Source organism: Accipiter gentilis, chromosome 18 (assembly GCF_929443795.1).
Source record: "Accipiter gentilis chromosome 18, bAccGen1.1, whole genome shotgun sequence".
NCBI classification, from domain to species: Eukaryota; Metazoa; Chordata; class Aves; order Accipitriformes; family Accipitridae; genus Astur; species Astur gentilis.
In genome coordinates, this window is record NC_064897.1 from 29,331,284 (window position 1) to 29,350,652 (window position 19,369).

Below are 19,369 nucleotides of genomic sequence, written 5' to 3' on the forward strand. Positions count from 1 at the left end.
AAGTCATTGACTTTTACCCTGAGAACTGCTCCTGATTTAATTCTTCATGTCTTGTTAACCAACTGGGCAAAAGGATCACTCCTTAGCTTATTGCAGAAGGGCAGTGTAGACATGGAGCTAATCAGGACAAATTCCATGAGTAAACATGGCCTAACAAAGTCTTTATAAACACTACAGTTCTATGGATAAGCAAGGAAGTTGATTTCCCAATTTCTCCTCCCATCCACATCTAGGAGCTTCCTGACCATGTTCCTCATTGAGCTAAGAAGTGTGCTTTCCCCAGTGAGCTTGATCCAGATTCACTCAAGTCATCTTTTTTCACCAGCTTTGACAGCCTTTTGATTAGGCTGTAGAGAATACATACAGTCAACCTCTTCTCCCTTTCTCAATTCCAGCAGCTCTATTATATATACACACACCCCTTCACTTTTCCACAAATTCCACCTTTCAAACATACAGCAAACTATATTTCTGCAAGGCAAAAAGACAAGGGAACTCACAAAATGAACAAGACAAGCCAAATTTCTGCATCCTAATTACAGGATACTACCTTCATTCAAACAACATGTACTCAACTGAGCAATTCTCAAGAAAGAAGAAAGCTTTGTCTCTCATAACTAGAACATGAGAAGATAACTGTATGTACAAGAGGCACAAGATATGAAATGTACAAAAGTACCCCAAAAGGGGAAGAGACCAGAAGGCAAGAATCACCACCCTGCTCCCTAAACTGCAGTAAACATGATGCTGACTGAAGTCAGACGTGCAGAGGTGCAGAATACCACACTGCAGTGGACCTCCCTGAGTCAACACCAAAGCCAATCCCTTACCACAGCTGCAACCAAACAATAATGCGTAAAGTTAAGTTTTCTTTATGCACTCTCACACTGAATGGGAGACTAAGGCAAAGGGACGATGTTTCTCCATTACAGTGCCATGATTTGGAGGGAAGGAGGATAAGGATAGCATAGTTTAGGTTTTTCCATGCAAAATAAATAGTATCACTTTGGAGCAATTCTCAATTATGCTCCCGCTACTTCCGCTCTCCAGCAGTACAGAAGAGAATCTGCCACTCACTCAGCAATGCCCTGCTATATAAAGACAATCTGCTACTACCTTCTGTAACAATTTTGCCCAAGTCATTTGATTCACTGCCTGCTAAGTGTCTTTCATACTTTTCCAGACCTCTCTAAAAAAGACTATTTTTATGTAGCAATAGGCACAAGGTATGGTCAGGATCAAGAACATCAGAAAACCTGGTGAGCGCAACATTGCATGCAAATATATTGGGAGAAGGGAAACCTCCCCACTTCCACATGCACCAAGAGAGACAGGGAAAACTTACAGTAGCAAATCAAAATGTACATCAGATGACAGAACACTGTTGACTTCACTCTTTTTTTTCCCTTGAATGGAAGCTGAGAAACAAAAGACATGATAACATAGAATCATAGAAACAAGACCCTTAAGATCATCAAGTCCAACTACAAACCTAACACTGCCAAGTCCCACTAAACCATGTCCCTATGTGCCAGTCCTAAATACCTCCAGGGATGGTGACTCAACGACTTCCCTTCCCCGGGCAGCCTGTTCCAATGCTTGATAACCCTTTCAGTGAAGAAGTTTTTCCTAATAGTCAATCTAAACCTCCCCTGGCACAACTCGAGGCCATTTCCCCTAGTCCTATCACTTCTTACTTGGGAGAAGAGACTGAAAACCACCTCACTACAACCTCCTTTCAGGTAGTTGTGGAGAGCAACAACGTCTCCCCCCAGACTCCTTTTCTCCAGACTACACTCCTCCAGCTCCCTCAGCTGCTCCTCATAAGACTTGTGCTCTAGACCCTTCAACAGCTTTGTTGCCCTTCTTTGGACACACTCCAGCACCTCAATGTCTTTCTTGCAGTGAGGAGCTCAAAACTGAACACAGTATTCAAGGCGCAGCCTCACCAGTGCCGAGTACAGGAGGATGATCACTGCCCTAGTCCTGCTGGCCACACGACTTCTGACACAAGCCAAGATGCTATTGGCCTTCCTGGCCACCTGGGCACACTGCTGGCTCATATTCAGCCAGCTGTCAACCAACACCCCCAGGTCCTTTTCCACCGGGCAGCTTTCCAGATGCTCTTCCCCAAGCCTGTAGCATTGCATGGGGTTATTGTGACCCAAGCGCAGGACCGGACACTTGGCCTTGTTGAACGTCATACAATTGGCCTTGGCCCATTGATCCAGCCTGTCCAGATCCCTCTGCAGAGCCTTCCTACCCTCCAGCAGATCAACACTCCCACCCAACTTGGTGTCACCTGCAAACTGACTGAGGGTGCCCTCAATCCCCTTATCCAGATCATTGATAAAGATATTAAACAGAACTGGCCCCAATACTGAGCCCTGCAGAACACCACTTGTGACCGGCCAACCAACTGGATTTGACTCCATTCACCACCACTCTTTGTGCCCGGCCATCCAGCCAGTTTTTCACCCACCGAAGAGTACGCCTATCCAAGCCATGAGCAGCCAGCTTCTCCAGGAGAATGCTGTGGCAAATGGTGTCAAAGGCTTTCCTGAAGTCTAGGTAGACAACATCCACAGCCTTTCCCTCATCCACTAAGCCGGTCACCTTGTCATAGAAGGAGATCAGGTCAGTCAAGCAGGACCTGCCTTTCATAAACCCCTGCTGACTGGGCCTGATCACCTGGTTGTCCTGTACGTGCTGTGTGATGGCACTCAGGATGATCTGCTCCATAACCTTCCCTGGCACCAAGGTCAGACTGACAGGCCTGCAATTCCCTAGATCCTCCTTCCAGCCCTTCTTGCAGATGGGTGTCATATTAGCTAACCTCCCATTAACTGGGACCTCCCCGGTTAGCCAGGAGTGCTGATAAGTGATTCAAAGTGACTCTGTGAGCACTTCTGCCAGCTCCCTCAGTAACTGTCCTCATTTTGGCTGGGAGAAAGTTCATTTTCCTTCTAGTAGCTGGTATAGTGTTATGTTTTGGGTTCAGTACGAGAAGAATGCTGATAACACACTGATGTTTTCAGTCGTTTTTGCTAAGTAGGGTTTATACTAAGTCAAGGATTTTTCAGCTTCTCATACCCAGCCAACGAGAAGGCTGGAAGGGCACAAGAAGTTGGGAGGGGACACAGCCAGGACAGCTGTCCCAAACTGGCCAAAGGAATATTCCATACCATGTGATGTCATGCCCAGTATATATACACTGGGGGGAGGTGGCCAGGGGGGGCAGTTCACCACTTGGGAACTAACTGGGCATCAGTTGGCAAGTGGTGAGCAATTGCACTGTGCATCACTTGTTTTGTATATTCCAATTCTTTTATTACTGTCGTCTTATTATTACCATTTTCTTCCTTTCTGTCCTATTAAACTGTTCTTATCTCAACCCAAAAGTTTTACTTTTTTTTATTTTCCCTGATTCTCTCCCCCATCCCATTAGCTGGAGGGGGGGGAAGTGAGCGAGTGGCTGCATGGTGCCTAGTTGCTGGCTGGGGTTACAGCATGACAGTACCCTTGGGTGGATCCCATATGGCCCCATAGACTTGTGTGCATGTGTCTAAGCAGTGCAGCAGGTCAGTAACCATTTCCCCCTTGGATTACGAGAGCTTGATTCTGCTCTCTGTCCCTGCCTTGGAGCTTAGGGGGCTGGGTACCCCGAGAACAACTGGTCTTACTATTAAAGACTGAGGCAAAGAAGGCATTAAGTACCTCAGCCATTGTCACTATGTTTCCCCCTGCATCCAATAAAGGATGGAGATTCTCTTTAGCCCTCCTTTTGTTGCAAATGTCTTTATAGAAACAAACATTTTTTTAATTGCCTTTTGCAGCAGTAGCCAGATTAAGTTCTAGTTGGGCCTTGGCCCTTTTAATTTTGTCCCTGCACACTCTCACAACATCCTTGTAGTCCTCCTGAGTTGCCTGCTCCTTCCTCCAAAGGTCATAAACTCTTTTTCCCCCCCTGAGTTCCAGCCAAAGCTCTCTGTTCAGCCAGGCCAGTCTTCCCTGCTGGCTCATCTTCTGGCCCATGGGAACAGTCTGCTCCTACACCTTTCAGATGTCCTTCTTGAAGAACGCCCAGCCTTCCTGGACTCCTCTGCCCTTCAGGACTGCCTCCCAAGGGACTCTGTCAACCAGGCTCCTGAACAGGCCAAAGTCTGCCCTCTGAAGTCCAAAGTGGCAGCTCTGCTGACCCCTGTCCTTACTTCTCCAAGAATCAAAAACTCTATCATTTCATGATCACTATGCCCAAGATGGCCTCCAACCACCACATCACCCACAAGTCCTTCTCTGTTCACAAACAGGACCAGCAGGGCACCCTCCCTAGCTGGGTCAGTTATCTTCCACACACTCCAGGAACCTCCTAGACCATTTCCCCTCTGCTGTACTGTATTTCCAGCAGACAATATAATGCTGATCACACAGCATTCACTACATTTATCAGACAACCATTTATGTTACTAAAAAAAAAAAAAATTTAAAAAAGTCACATACAGTGTTCCCACTGTTCCAGAACTTCTACTCAGAAAACACTGTTGGACAAATCAAATCTCACGGAAATTCAAGTGTATCCAGGCATTTGACCAAAGGTAACAGCAAACTGCAGATATTGAATTGGAAGGTGATTAACAACATTTCATTATGGTGTACAATGGTGTATTCCTTTAAGTTCTGGCAGGTGTGACAGCATATATTTTTCTTTCAGCTAATAAGTTTTAGGTATGTTTTTCACAGTCATTAGCGATGTTGTATATGGACACAAGACATCTATATTCAGCTCTGCTAATACCAAGTCTCTAGTTCAGTTGAATACTATTACCAAGACAGAGTTTGCAGCACATATTTTTTACAGGAAAAGCAATATGAACAGTAATTCCAATAAACTGTGTTAAAGATTCTAGCATAGTAGCTCCCCATACAATTTCTAGCTAAGTACTGAGCTCTTATCAGAACTCATCGGAGGGTTCTGTTTACGACTTGCAATTTACTAGCAATTAGATGACTGAGTTCATACTAGTAAAATACTCCAAAATAAATAATTCCATACACAGTTATCAGTATGAACACAGGCATGCTGCATGCTTACAACAAAGAGGAAGAAAAAAAAAAAAGTAATTTTCCTAGCTTTTTTTTGTATTTGCTGCATCACAACACAGGCAAGAAATAATGGGCTTCTCAAACGGAGAACAGATCAAATCTCAAAGGGACCCAAGCCAGGGCTCTCGGACAAAGAACCTGGTAACATTTTTTTCCACTCTTCCAATGTTATCACCAGTTACAAACACTGTGGTAAAAAGAAGAAACTGGGAAAAGCACACGCCTATTCACTGTCACCAAGTTGAGCTGACAAGATGCTTGTGCTTTCTTCTACCACTTCTTAACTCTGTTGTTGAGGAATCACTAGACAAGAGGCAGGAAAAAACAGGAGGTTTACTGCAACATGAATGCTTTTGTGTATCCAGGTCAAAACTGGAAATTTGACTGCTTGTGCTGTTGTTCACAAATGCAGCACAAACAAGTTCAAGAGTTGGTAAAATTTAATTTTCACATCTTTTTGTCTTCAAAGGCAAATAGGCAGCATATTGCAGACTCTAGAACATCCTGAACTAATCTCATCCAACAGGGCTAAACAGAATCCGCTTTTGATTACACACCAGCCTCGACTTTTGAGTCTTTGGGGTCTGGCTCCCCCTCCCCCCTGCTTTTTAAAAATGAAAGGAAATCCATGTACATGCAGAGTGAAGAAAATTACATGCTTTTCCAAGTCTCCCAAAACAAACCAATACATAACTTAGTGGTAAGCAGTAATGGAAAGGCTCAGCTGAAGAAATCAAGGAGTGTTGTAGCTAGACACTAGTGTGCCACAGATGCACTGGCAGTGCTATACGCGGCTGTAAGACAGAATCTTCCATCTTCCAGTCAGTCAAGACTGAAGTCTAATCAGGAACTGAAAGAGAGGGGACCCACATCAGAAGAATAACAGTACCAACTTTTTTTTTGTTGTTTAATAAGAAAAGTTTGATAGAAACAGGATCCCATTACCAGAATACAATAGCCTCTCCTGCACGATTTTAGAGAAGTACAAACCTCCACTTACATTGTGTTTGTGTCCCCCATCAGTAGTATTAAACAGTTTTCTACCAAAAAAAATTTCTACATAGTACACCAACACTATTAGAAGTGGTTAAAAATACTTACGACTACCTTTATTTTTTATTTTAGAAGTCCAAAAAGCTAAACCAGAAATTTAAAAGTTTTGAGAGACACCACTAAAAACAGACAAGAAAAACCTTTTGCTATTGGACTGCAGTTTAGTTATACTTGAATGGGGAGTTGGTTGATCTCAGTCCAGTCTCTACCAACAAATCAGCAGGTTTGTTGGCTCTTCAGAAAGTGCTGTACATAATCTTTCCTGTCTCAGAGGCCAAACGCGGGATTAAGTAACACAAATTCTCACACAGCCACTTAAGGTATGCATTGAAGCCCGAGAAGCTAACACTGCCAAAAACATTTCTAAATCTTTGAAAGTTATAAGAACTCAGGTTCCAAAAACATTAGTCTAACACCCTTCGCAAGTATAAAATATAACTGAACAGCATATGAAAAAATAAATACATGTTTTAATTGAAAAGCTACCCCACCCAAATGGAGATCTGGCATACCCTGTGTCAAATGGCAAGATATGCATAAGCCAGCTATAAACTCTTAAATATACCCTTATCTCAAATTATAGGGAAGCCAAGCAAGCAGCATGAAATTATTCAAGTTTATTACATATTATGCCCTCATTCCAGATAGCAACCTGCCAAGCTGGTAGAATAGCAACAGGAATTGTGCACTACAATTCCTATGAAGGGATCCTTCTAAGAGCAGCATTATTGCCATTTTGCTGTGCTTCACGGGTGGTTTAGTTAAACATGACCTAAAAAGGAAGGGAGAAAGGGGGTATGCAATGATTTTCTTTTTAACATTGTACCAAGAGCCCAAAAGGACTTCTTTGCCCACATTTCCACAACAGGAAGAGGGAGGTGGAAAAAAACCCCAAAACCTACACATTTCACTCTTTCTCCTACAGACTTTATACATGTATCAAACATAGACAGAACCGTATTAAGAATGTTTTTACTTATACTGCTTTAAGTCTGTAAGTTTAATCCAAGTATCCTTTAAAATGTAGTAAAGAGGTTAATATCTCCCCAGTTCTTCAGCTGAAGGCTAAGAAAACTTCTGACAATAAAAAGGGGTCTCCTTTACAACCAATACGCAAAAAAGTTTTCTGTTTCATTTGAATAACCTTCAGATCTTATTTATGCATTACAGAAACAGATTTACTCCTTTAATAAAAATTCACCTCAAGCCTTCTTTATTAAACATTACTAACTAAGAAAAGGACAAAAAAAAATAATTCCTGACCTCCTGTAAAGACACTCACAACCAAGCTGCTCCTAGTGCTTTCATGCAGGGAACCATGCTTAACCTGCCCCAGGCTGCAAAGGTCTATTAAAGTATACATTTCAGCAAAAATGCAGGTTTCATCAATCCCAAAGCCTCTGAAATCTGATTTAGACATCAAAGGCCAAATTGTGTCAAAACACATACTATTCTACTAGAAAGTACGCTAAGAGATTTAAAGCTAGGTAGTCGGAAGAATATCAAACTTGCAAGAAGGTCCAAAAACCTCCCCTAGACATTTAAGTCTATTAATAAAAAGCCCAAAAGCTATCAGCTTGCCTGAGGTTATTCCCAAAACTATAAGCAATAAAAATGTACAGTGGCAAGTCATATTTTTGATACAAAAGGTGCTGTCATACTCCCACTCAAAGGCACGGTAGTTTGCTTGCTAATTTAACCAGAAAACACAAAAATATGTATTTCATGTACCAGCAATTTACAGAAGTAAGGAAATACTCTTCTCCTTTCCCAACATTAACAAAGTTTAAGACGTAGATGACTAAACTAATAAATATCTCTTTCGTTTCTTTAATAATAATTCTTTCTGCAGTATGCTAGTGCAGCTGCCTTTTTATATGCAAACTGAACCTAATGCAGAGACAACAGATGAAAAAACAGCTTCAAACAACTTAAAGTGAACTAATATGGAACGCTATTTAAAGATGTAGGTTTAAGAAAAAAAACAACACCAAAACCAAAACACTTCAGCCAAATAAAAACTCACACATAACAGTACTAAGAAGTATTTATCACATAAACTTAACCAAATGGACTTAGTTATGCTATGCAATACCCATCTATAAAACTCTGAAACCAAAGTTATCTAACAAAAAAAGCAGTCTAGAAAATAGGTAGAAAAAACCCACCTCTTCTTGAATTGAGTTCAGCCAACATGCTACAAACCTAACCCAGAGGTTGCTGCATCTCCATCATCCAGTCACTTTATCTTTCTACAAAGACTGGGTAAAGGTGAGCCAGCTGCTACATGCACACCTATTGATCAGGAAGCGTGCTAAAAATCAAACACTCCAAAGAATTACCCACGGATGAATCAACAGATGGCAACAAGCGACACAGACATGAATAGCTTTCAAAATGCTAACCTAGACACAGAAAGCTCTGAAACCGATCCTCAATCCCTTCACAGGTATTTTTTCTCTTTTTTTTCCCCGCTTTTGTTTTCAAAGGAAGATTACAAAAAAACCTGGAATGGTACAAGAAACAATGCTGCAATTTAATCACATTGCCTCTCCTTTTAATGAAGGGGGAAATGTTATGGACAAGACAGCATATGCAAGAAATACAGGACTCCAGTGGTGCCAGATCTACTCACAGAGGCAATCACTTGTTGATTCACATTCAAATGTGCTCCTATTTTCAACTTAATAACAGGGTCCCAGTACCATTAGGCAGCTCTGATACATAGGTTAAAATACTTAGGTTACATAACTTTCTTATTCCTTCCTTGAAGGTAAGGAAAAATAACTTCCAACTGCAGTCGTAAACACAACTTCCAGCAAAGTAAGCAGCATTAACAACAGGCAACCTGATCCTCACGGCAGCCGAAACAAACTATATTCTGATTATTTCTGCAAATGAGCAACGCTAGGTTAACCTTCCAGAAAAAAAAAGCAGTACGAACCTCAAGCATTCAGAACACAGCCTGTCCCTCTACTGGGGACAGTATTTGTGCATGGGGTGCACCCATCTTCTCCGACATTTTTAATCATTTACCCCTTCAACGGAAGCTCAGATCCCCCGCATCCCCGCAAAAACTTCACAATTCCTGCAAAAGACCGTTCCTTGGGGACAGGAAAACAAGTGGGCACCTCAGCAGGGAGCACGAGGGCCTCTTTAAACACACATAAACACAAACATTTTTTCCTTAAAGAAAAAAAAAAAACGGGCGGGGGGCTAGACGCGCTAAGACGACAACTTCCCAGGAGCCCTTTCACAAGCCGCCCTCGTACCCAACACTCGCCCTCCAACTCACAGATGAGACCCCCACACCCCCTCCCCCGCAAACTCCCGCACTGCCGAGGGGGCCCCGGCCTCCCCAGCGCGCGGCCCGCCCTCCCCCACACCCCGACACCCCCCGGGCCGGGCCGGGCCGGGCCGAGCGCGGGTGCCCCTTACCTGCGACCCTCCCTCCCCGCCCTCCCCCCGCCGCCTTGCCCGGCGCCCCCCGCCGCAGCGGGAGGTGCGGGCGGGGCGGGGGCGGCTCAGCAGCGCGGGCGGCGGGGCGCGGCGGCGGGCCGGGGGCCGGGCCGGGGGGAGCGCGGGGGCCCGGGGGCGTCTCGCTCCATTCTCCCCTCACTCACTCGTTCACTCACTCTCACTCTCTCTCTCTCTCTCACACACACACACAGACAGAGGCAGGTAGGCGCGCGCACACGCACGCACACACACACACACACAGGAAATAACACGGGGTCAGCTGACTCCCGTCAGCCAATGGCGGCGGGCGCTGGGGAGCAGCGCGCGCCAGCGGGAACGGCGCGAGGCGGCGGGTCCCGGCCGGGTGAGGGAGCGGGGAGGGGAGGGGGAGCGGCGCGCGCGCCCGTGCGCATGCACGAGCCTGCGCGCGCGCGGCAGCAGGAGGAGGAGCGCGGCGGAGCCACCTCCCCTCCCACCACGCGCACGTTTAAAGGGGCCGCGCTCCACCGCACCCCTCCGGTGCCCCGCCGCGGGGACGGGGGCGGGTCCGCTCCGTCGTCTCGTCTCGTCTCGCCCCGCCCCGCGGGCTGGGAGCGGGCGGCGGCACGTGGGCGAGGCGCGCCCGGCGCGCGTGTCGCCGCGACGCGCACGGGGACTCCCGCCCGGCGGCCCCCGAGGGCGAAGGCGGCGCGACCGCCGCCGGGGGAAGGAGGCCGGCGGGCGGGCGCCGCGGAGGCCGAGCGGGGCGAGGCGCCGGGCCCCCCGAGCAGCTGCCGGGCCCGCTCCGGCCTTTTCGGGGGAGAGGCCGTGGCAGTTTCCATTTCAATCTCCTCGTAAATCATCAACCCACCCCCCAAGTTATTTTAGGAACCGGATTTATTCCGCTCGGCCGCTTCTCCCCGCCCGGCCTCCTCCCAGGCAGGCGGCAGGCAACTGCGGCCGGGCTGGCAGGGCTCCCGGTGGGGCCGGGGAGCCCCGTCACCGACTCAGAGCCCGGGAGCACGCCCTGAGCCGGCAGTCAGGCCGGAGCCGGGCGGGCCCCGCACCGGCGGTGCCTTAGCGGGGAGCTGGGGAAACAACATGGAGGCTGCGGGCGGCACCGCGCCAGGCGCGGGGCAGCGGCGGCGCCCGGGCTCTGCTCTCGGCCGCCGCCCGCCCGGCTGGGGCCAGCGCCGCTTGGCCATTGGAAGCGGTACTCCCAGCCCTCCCGAGACCCCCCGACCCAGTTGGGGAGGTACGACGAATTGTACTTTTGATTTTTGAGAGTGACGGGGCAAGGAGACCGGTGGAGGGGGCAGCTTGAGAGCAAGGAAGCAGCGCCTGTCAAATCATCATCTCCTTCATTTAAGCCTGCACGCCAGCAAAGGAAGCTCTGTGTGACACTACAGTTTCCTCCATCTGCCACTCTCAGCATTTCACATGAAAACGCAGGAGGCTGGCAGCCTGAGAAGCTCTAAGTGCTGCGCAGAAAAAGCTCGAGCATCATTTAAAACTTGCTTTGCCAGGAACTTTACTGAGCAGATATGACAGCTTCAATAACTGCCCTGTTTCCCAAGCTTTGTTCCCCGGATCCTCAGCAAGCCTTATTCTGAGAGAAGGCCCCTGCTTATAGCTCATCCCCCAAAGCAACAAACTGTTTAGAAGGACTGTGTTGTAAGCACAGCCAGCTGACAACTTCACTGATGGCTCCCCCACAGGTGACTTGCTCTTTACGAAAAATAAATACAACCCACCACATCTTGTACCATGCATTATCTGTCACAAATAATTCAGAGACTGGCTGAAATTTCATCTAGATAAGACTGCAGCGATGGCAATAGTCTGGGGAAAACAACTGGAGCAGACGACAATTACATGTGCTCCTACCATTTGTCTTTCAAGCTAACAATTCGCGGGTGTTAAGGGCTCCCCAGCTGTCGGCCGGGCAATCATGCAGCAGGAGTGCCCAGGAAGGACTTGCCTGCTCCTCCACTCCATTTTGGACTCGATAGGCAATGGCTCCTTTCAGAGGCAAGCCTTCTGCAGTGATCTACACCTTATCTCCTTCAGATGAGATTACTCCGATGTGCTCTGCATTGGCTAGTTGGGAATTGCTGCCGGAGTGCACGGGCACTTATTGCCTGCTCTCGCAGTACAGAATGCCCCTTCTCTCCTGAGCACTTGCTGCCCATTTGCATGTAGCATTTAAGGCACAGCTCTTCACTTACGGCAGGTGGAGGTCATTGCTTCCTTCACCTGAAGAAGAGGCTCCAACAGCACATTCACCGTGACAAACTGTGAGGTTGCTCTAGTTGCAAACAGCCTTAATCTTGACTGCCACGGCACGCTAAGAGCTTGGTTAGAGCAGCAGCCCCTCTGGGGATCCAGGACTGTGATAAAAGCTGCAATGGGGTGGGGGAACTCGACAAGGTTTTTATAATTTGTTTTTCCATTATCTGTTTTCTGATTTTGAAGTGAAACGTCAATTGAGGTCAATCCTTTATGTAGATTTATAAGGTAGGAGTGCTTAAAGTGCTCTCTCTACCTTAAGTTAAACTTACCTTAAGGTAAACCCGTTTTGTATATACAAATACATGAGAACTCAGCTTATCTAGATAAGCTTGGTATATCGAGGTATTTTTTACCTAACGTCCAAAATGAAGTTGCAGCATAAAGTGAAAAAGTTTTGTAAAATGATCAAAAAGGCACTATAAAACTACAAGGACGGCTAACATTCACAAGTCAAACGTTTCTCAAAGGACCAAAAATAATTGAATTTGCATACTTAAATACCTGGATCTCTAGTCTGCTGCACAGCAGTATTTTCCATCTCCACTAATGACTACTTATAGGTGTTACGAGGGAAGTACAGGAGGACTTGCTTTCTAAAATATTTAAAACTCAAAACTATACGGCTGATCTTAAAGGATGAAATCAAGTTTAAAAAAACCCCATGCTATAAATACAGGCAGATGTCACACTCTTGCCAGCTGTTGCACTACACTAGGCATCACTGGCAATAAACAGGGCCATTAAAAGCCCAGAATGAAAACAAAGTTACAAAAACTGTATTAGTTAAATATCACATGAGCAGAGACGCCATATCCTTTGCAGCTTTTGAAGTGATGTATCCAGCTTTAACGTACAACCCCACTGAGCTTAATGGAGAATTTAATTCTCTCAGAAACTAATTTTTGGCTGTCTGCAGACTCTGGATGAAAAACCACTGCCATTAGTACACCTTGTTCACATCACGGAGTTTTTCTTTGCCACTGAACATTTCCAGAAGAAAGAAATTCAACCTTCTGACTTGGCCATTCAATCACAGCAACTTGACCACCATCAGTTACACAAAAAAATTGTTATAAATAAAACATCATTAGGACTAATGAAGAAAGTAACTCCATCATGCTGCTAGGCCTCTGATCCTGATCTAAACATCCATGCAAGCAGTTCTAGTTCAGGGTAAAGTCATCAGTAGTATCTATACGCTCTTAAAGTGACTTAGAAGCAAATCACCTTTCAATTTTGAAAAGAAGAAAAAACCCGGAGATTTAAGGCCAAAAAATGGTTACTTACCGAAATAACCCTTAACGGATCAATTTTAAAATCAATGCAACAAACTAAACAGGTTTGCATGTAAATTCCCAGCAAATACACTCCATCACCAAAGAGTAAGCGCTATAAATTGAGCAGATGCACTACACCACAGTCCTAAGAAAGACTGAAGTCTCTGCTTTTAGTGCAAGAAAATCAGCTCAAATCGTACAGAGCCACTACAGTACTACCACAACAGAAACCTTCCAAATCCTACCCATTTCCTCCCAGACACCCTCCCCCCACCTCCCTGTCAAAGTGCTTCCGAGGATAGAGGCACAAACAAGGCAGAGACAGGCAGGAAAAGGGCCTCAAGACTTGGAACCCTCCTCTATGATGGATGGGAGATTCTGAGCAAAATAAAGCCGCCTGAATAGCTCTCGGGGTTAGTGCCATTGCTCCCACCAGTGCTGCTGTCACAGCACATACGCAAGCGATGCTGACTCTTTTATTGCACGTGAACTCTGCAATGGCAAAAGAAAACGTTTTTTCCCATTATGCCTTAATGTAAGGCTTACCTTGCACATCCCTTTCCCCTCTCCCACAGATCCTGGAAAAGAAAGGTCCTTCTGCCCCCAAGAGGGCTGACAAATGGAGATGGAGAGTCTCCTGTCCTTGAGGTCACCACTTCTGATCTAGCCGTAATTCAGTAATTACTCAGTTCGTGTGGCTCTCCAGAAGCATACATTAGCAGCTTGAGGGGGGGCGGGGGGGACGGAAGGATGACACCATTCCTGACCTCAACCACCTCTCATCTCCACACACCCTCCGAGCTCCCCCTGCCTGGAAGGAGGGAGGACAGCAAGTGATGCAGCTTGGGGGATCGAGAACAAATTTGCAGGTAGCACAGGCTGGAAAGACTCTGAGCACCCCAGTGTTTGGTAGAGGAAAAATGATTTCTGAATGCAGCTGGTGGGGTCCTCTGAGAGACGACGACTTCTTTACAGAAGGTTTCATTGCTGATGAAAAACACTGAGCTAGCAGCATCAGGAGGCTAAAGTCTCCACAGAGTCAGGCATGCAGCTTTCTCACTGGTACGGTGGCACCTGTCCCCTCAACGTATTACCCTTATCCTAATCCTTTCCCCTGTTATACAATTTCATGTCATGCACAGGCTCACCACTGCACTTTTACGGCTTTCATCTAGAGGCACTTAGATGCTATGGGAATGGGCATTAGAGACTAGCTTGAAGATAGATAATACAAAAGATGACAGCAAGATCAGGCACCTACAGGTCACATAACCGGGGACTGAAACTTATATTCACGGTGGGACAGCTACATCTTTAAGCAAGTGTAAAGCAAGGGCAGCTAGCCTGTTTCTCCAAGACAGACATCAGCATGGCTGCATTCATTAACATTTCCTACCTCTCCTCCTATCAAGCCCCAGGATTTCCCACACCTTCCTCCTATTTCTTTTATGCTTACTTCAGATAAAGTGTTACATCTGACCCTACACAAGGGAGAAGCAGTATCGGACGTCTCCCAAGGAGCTGCAGCAAAGACAGGGAGGGCTCTCCTCTCATTAATTCACCGATACTGAACTTTTCTCCTTAAGACAGCCAAAGGATCTGTGCACTTGCTGGAAAGTATTTTGGATGAGCACAGATTCTCAACATACTGACTGTCATGTGTTGGGTGCATCGCTTGGAAGCAGCTCTCCTCCAAACACAAGAAGCATCTCCATAAGCCATAGTGTTAAGTCCTACAGCCCCATTCCTGCAACAGAGCAACAATGGAATTTAAAGACTTTGGTGCATCTCGAAGGGAAGAAAATGCAACTGAAGGTAGGTAGCGTGAATCACAGCAGCAGAAAAATTAAATCACCTATATGGGAGGCAATTCTGCTCCATCTTTTAATACTGCAACACTTCTGTCCTCTCATCTTCCCGTTACAAGGAGCTGATTCATGAAAATAAGATCTTTGTACCTTAAGACCTGCTCAGCTTCTTCTGCTTACTCCTTTTACCTCCTGCCAAAAAGCTGCTTCTGGCAAAATCAGAATTAGTTGCTGTGAAAGTGATTGTGATGCTGCAGACAAAAGAATATGAGTCCAGTAAAAAAAGCGAGAAACAGTAGCTAGACTTTTGAGGAAAAGTGGATCACAATTCCATGCAGATGTCCAAAGTAATAAAGGTGGAAATTAAAATAGAAAGCCACACAAATACAATTCTCTAGCAAGACTGTCTCCAACAAGGCAGAAAAGGCCATCAATAAATCTTCATTATCTGAATTGCTAAACATATCTAAATAAAAGGAGAAATTCAAATATTAGAAGAACTCATCTTTTTAAATGGTCTTACATAAAACCAATGCTGCCTTGCCTGAACATATTTTACAGAAAGGGATTTTTTTTTTTTCCTTTTTTCTTTTACTTCTGCTGGCCTTTTACAGAGGTTTCATTTGGTGGGGGTTTTTTTCTGCCTACAGGGAAGTGTGAATTTCCAGGCTTAACAAGCTGAAATCCCCATGACGTATAGTCCCAAATTTTAGAGGCAACTAAGATTTTGATTCTTACTTGGCTCCCTGTTGGCTTCCTCCCTGATGCATGCAATAGCTGTTTTGAATCTCAGCTGTTCCAACAGGAAGGGAAAAAAAAAAAAGGTCCCTGAAGGAACAGCATTAGTTCTTCCAGTCACCTTGCTACTACCGCACTCTAGAATTCAGGCACATGAAACAGCACATGAGAAGGGCTTGCAGCAGGAAGAGGCAAAAGCAGAGGGCATCAGACTGGACCAAAACCAAGAGGTCTTCTACATTCATCTGGTAAGAAGGGTGTATTTATATTGGGTAATAGTAATCTAAGGGTCTACTGAAGGTATACGTTGCGTGAAATCTCATGAACTTGTCATCACAGAAACCAACTTCTGCTTTTTCTGTCACGTATAGCAATGTTCTCTGGTCCCGATTCATCAGAGAGATTGGCTTATTAAAAATATTTTTAGAGTTCCTCCACAGTTTACTTATATATCTCCTATTACTAACAAAACACGAGGAAAAAAAACCTACTTCAAACACAATCACTTTAATTACTTTGTGTCTTGAGACTCATTAAAGTACATTCAATGCTCAAACCCTCTAATTCTACATTTCAAAAGACATTAATGTCTTGTTTTAGTGCCCTGCATTACTTTACAGTCACGCTCAAATCCAAGTCAGGATAGGGCACACGAGAACATACAGAACTTATGACTTTAAACATATTCAACTATTTATAAGCACTACTGACACGCCTGGGGATGGGGGAAAGAAGCGTATTTTCATTCAAGTCACCTAACCCAAGTGATGGCAATGCCTTAAAAGCTATCAGGTAATAGAGGTAACCACCCTGGGTTACCACCGTCCTTAAGAAAACCAGCATTTAATTTACTTGTAAAGACTGGACAGACCTATCTTTGGAGAGTCCAAGGCACACAATAAAATCTTAAGTAAGATTTCAGGATTCAGGGGACTCTTCCAGTTACCTACTGAAGTTCAGGTTCAAACTAAGAAAATCTCTGCTTATATATCACGGCTTTCATCATCCCTCTTGAAGAGATTCTCTTCTGCAGCTGGGAATCCTGCTGGCACTCACATTTGTCCTGAGAGGTGATTAGGTATGAAGGCCCCCCATTTAACTTTTCTGTAAACACGCTCAGAGTAATTAGACCTAAACAAAATACTGTTGGTTTCATCAGGGCTCTGAAGATAAGGTAAGTACTTCTTTGGACATCACCAGCAAGCACAGAAGCAAGAACAGAAGCCTCAGCAAGCACAACGCATGTCAACCTACCAAGTCAATGAGTCTCCACTGGTTTTATCAAGTTTTAGAAATAGCCTAAACCCACAAAGAAAACAAGCTATCCCAGCACAAACACTTTCACAAGGAGCAGCAGCATTTGGGGGGTGGGGTGGAGGCTGCAGTCCTCAAGGTGGTCCCCCAATAACCCTGGCTGAACCCAGGCATAATGAAGAGACACTGCTTACATTGGTGGAGAGAAAGCATTTCACCAGGGGTGAAATTTCACATTCCCTGGGGCACCTGCCCACAGCTCAGGGATCCTCCCATTAAGGCCAAGCCTTTCCACACCAGGCAGTGTGGGATGAGAGAAGGGAATGACTACCCTTCTCCAAAAAGCAGCAATGCTTCAAACTCTTAAGAGTGTGATTCATTCCACAGGCTGAAGATCAAGGTGTTGGCTTACTTCTAATATTGATGAAAAAGGGTAGTCACCCTATTTATAATCAGCTAACATTATCTCATCTCAAGAAACAGTAAGTCAGCAGCTAGCCTTAGGTGGTAAGTAGGGGGTTTCCTTAACAGTCCTCTTCATTGAGACTGAGGAGAAATTAAAAAAAAAACAAACAAAAAAAAAAGAAGAAGAAAAAAGCAGTGGTAGTTACAAGAAAGGGAATATTGTAACAGAAAGGGGGAGGGGAAGGAAACAATTAATGCTTTCACCTCATTCCCCTTCACCACTGCCTGGAAATTCTCTTATGATATAAGCATTGCCTGCCTAGGGCTTTTTGAGAGACCCTTGCACATCCTCACTGATTACTTCCCCTACTCAGGGAGACAGACTGTCCTTTACCCTAAATGCTTTTATCCTCTTGATGAGGTCTCTTACCCACCCGGATCCTGCCTCCTTCTCCCACTGCAATCTCTGAGCCTGAGAGAACACACCTGGGGACCTTCCACTTTGCTTAGGAAAGAGATTTAATCCTTTCATATCCTAGCATGGGGCTGAAGTGATGCATACCTCCCCCCTGCCCGAACACCTATGGTTACAGTCCTGGGCAACGGATGTCACCAGCTGAAGAGATATCAAAGGAAAGGGTTTTCTCCGCTGTTTTCTGCTCTTTCAGGAGTCATTTAAAAGCAGGTGTCGATAAAGAACGGAGGAAAACCCTGCAGGGGACAATCCTGCCATACCCAGACAAGATGATCAGGCTTAAAATCTCTTCTGTATCTAATCTTAGCTAAATCACATCCCTGACGTCCTCTGCCCTCAGTTTCACAGGGTGCATTTTGTTCATCACCCCCCACCTCCTGGGCTCACATACAGTGCCCAGTCCCACCTGGTCACCCCCATGTCTGCCCTCCCTGGGGCCAGAGGTCCAAAGCAGGACCCCTCAATGGGTCATTTGGCTTAATCCTCCAAGGGGGACTGTGGGGTGATTCCAGGCTTTGCTTCTCAGCCAAGCCTGCCCGGGTCATGACTCAGACAAGCCAACAGACAGCACTCAGCAGACAATGATTTTTATCTTCAAAGTGCTTTACAAACTAACAAATCCTTACTTCTCCTCTGAGAGAAGAAAGAAGGGGAGAAAAATCCCTAAATATCACTACGGTGATGGAGGAGAGATGCAAATAACCCCAAAAGTCCTTTCAAGTTGGAGCAGGGGCAAAGGAGTCCTGCTGTGCAGCAGTGCTTTGGGCTTGGGGTTTTTTGTGGTGTTTTTGGCTTTTACACCAAAGACCTGGATTCAAATCCTGTTTCAGATTACTACAGACAGTATGGTAGGACAGAGCCTCTCCAGCCATGGCCAGCACGTCCCTTCTCTGAGGGCCATGGAGTTGGTGGTCTGAGAAGCAGGCAGCAGTACACGGGTGTCTTCCAAGAATCCACTTGCCTGTTCAGACTGCAAAAGTGCTGCACAATTAATTATACATCTGTGCTACAAAAGATCAGCTCTATAACTGCAGGGGGTGCTATTCATCAGCCTTGAAACGCATTGGCAGAGGACAGCCAGGGTCCAGTAGTTGAAATAAAGAAATAAATAACTACAAAAGCAGGATGCGCTCTGGGTCGTTAGGAGCGAAGTGCAGCGGTGGGACCCAAGTGACCCAGGAGTGGAGAGGAGCCCATCGCTGCAGCCATTTGGGATGTAGTGCTTTGCCCACGAGCTTCATGAACAGGAGCGGCAGCGAAGCCACTGGTCATTGGGGTGAGATGCGTAGGCAGAGCGGTGGCAGCAAGGAGCCTGCCTGACACCTGCATGCACTTTTCCCTCCTCAGCCCTACCCGTTCGAGGAGGCAACAAAATATCGTGTTCCCAGCAGCAAGAGTCCAGTCTGAAGTAGCTTCACCGCAGGGGCAAATTCAGAAGGACCCCCTTTCCCTCATCCCTTTCTTTTGAAGCCCCCCTTTCCTAGAGCAGGCGTTTAGCAAGTACAAATACACCACAACATTAGGCA

The 19,369-nt window shown here is 45.8% G+C and overlaps 2 protein-coding genes across 7 annotated transcripts in view; one reads left to right on the forward strand and one right to left on the reverse strand.

The window, feature by feature from the left end:
• PHETA2 (PH domain containing endocytic trafficking adaptor 2) overlaps window positions 1-19,369 on the forward strand; it is a 255,679-nt gene that overhangs the window by 100,248 nt on the left and 136,062 nt on the right. The window lies entirely within an intron of this gene.
• Window positions 1-19,369, reverse strand: part of TCF20 (transcription factor 20) — a 132,519-nt gene that overhangs the window by 55,224 nt on the left and 57,926 nt on the right. Inside the window, exon 1 of one of the 6 annotated variants that reach the window (XM_049822061.1) lies at window positions 9,595-9,665. The exons of the other annotated variants lie outside the window; for them this stretch is intronic. The gene's annotated coding sequence lies outside the window, so the exon portion shown is untranslated. Of the gene's footprint in view, window positions 1-9,594; window positions 9,666-19,369 lie in introns of those variants that run through there. 6 annotated transcript variants of the gene reach the window in all.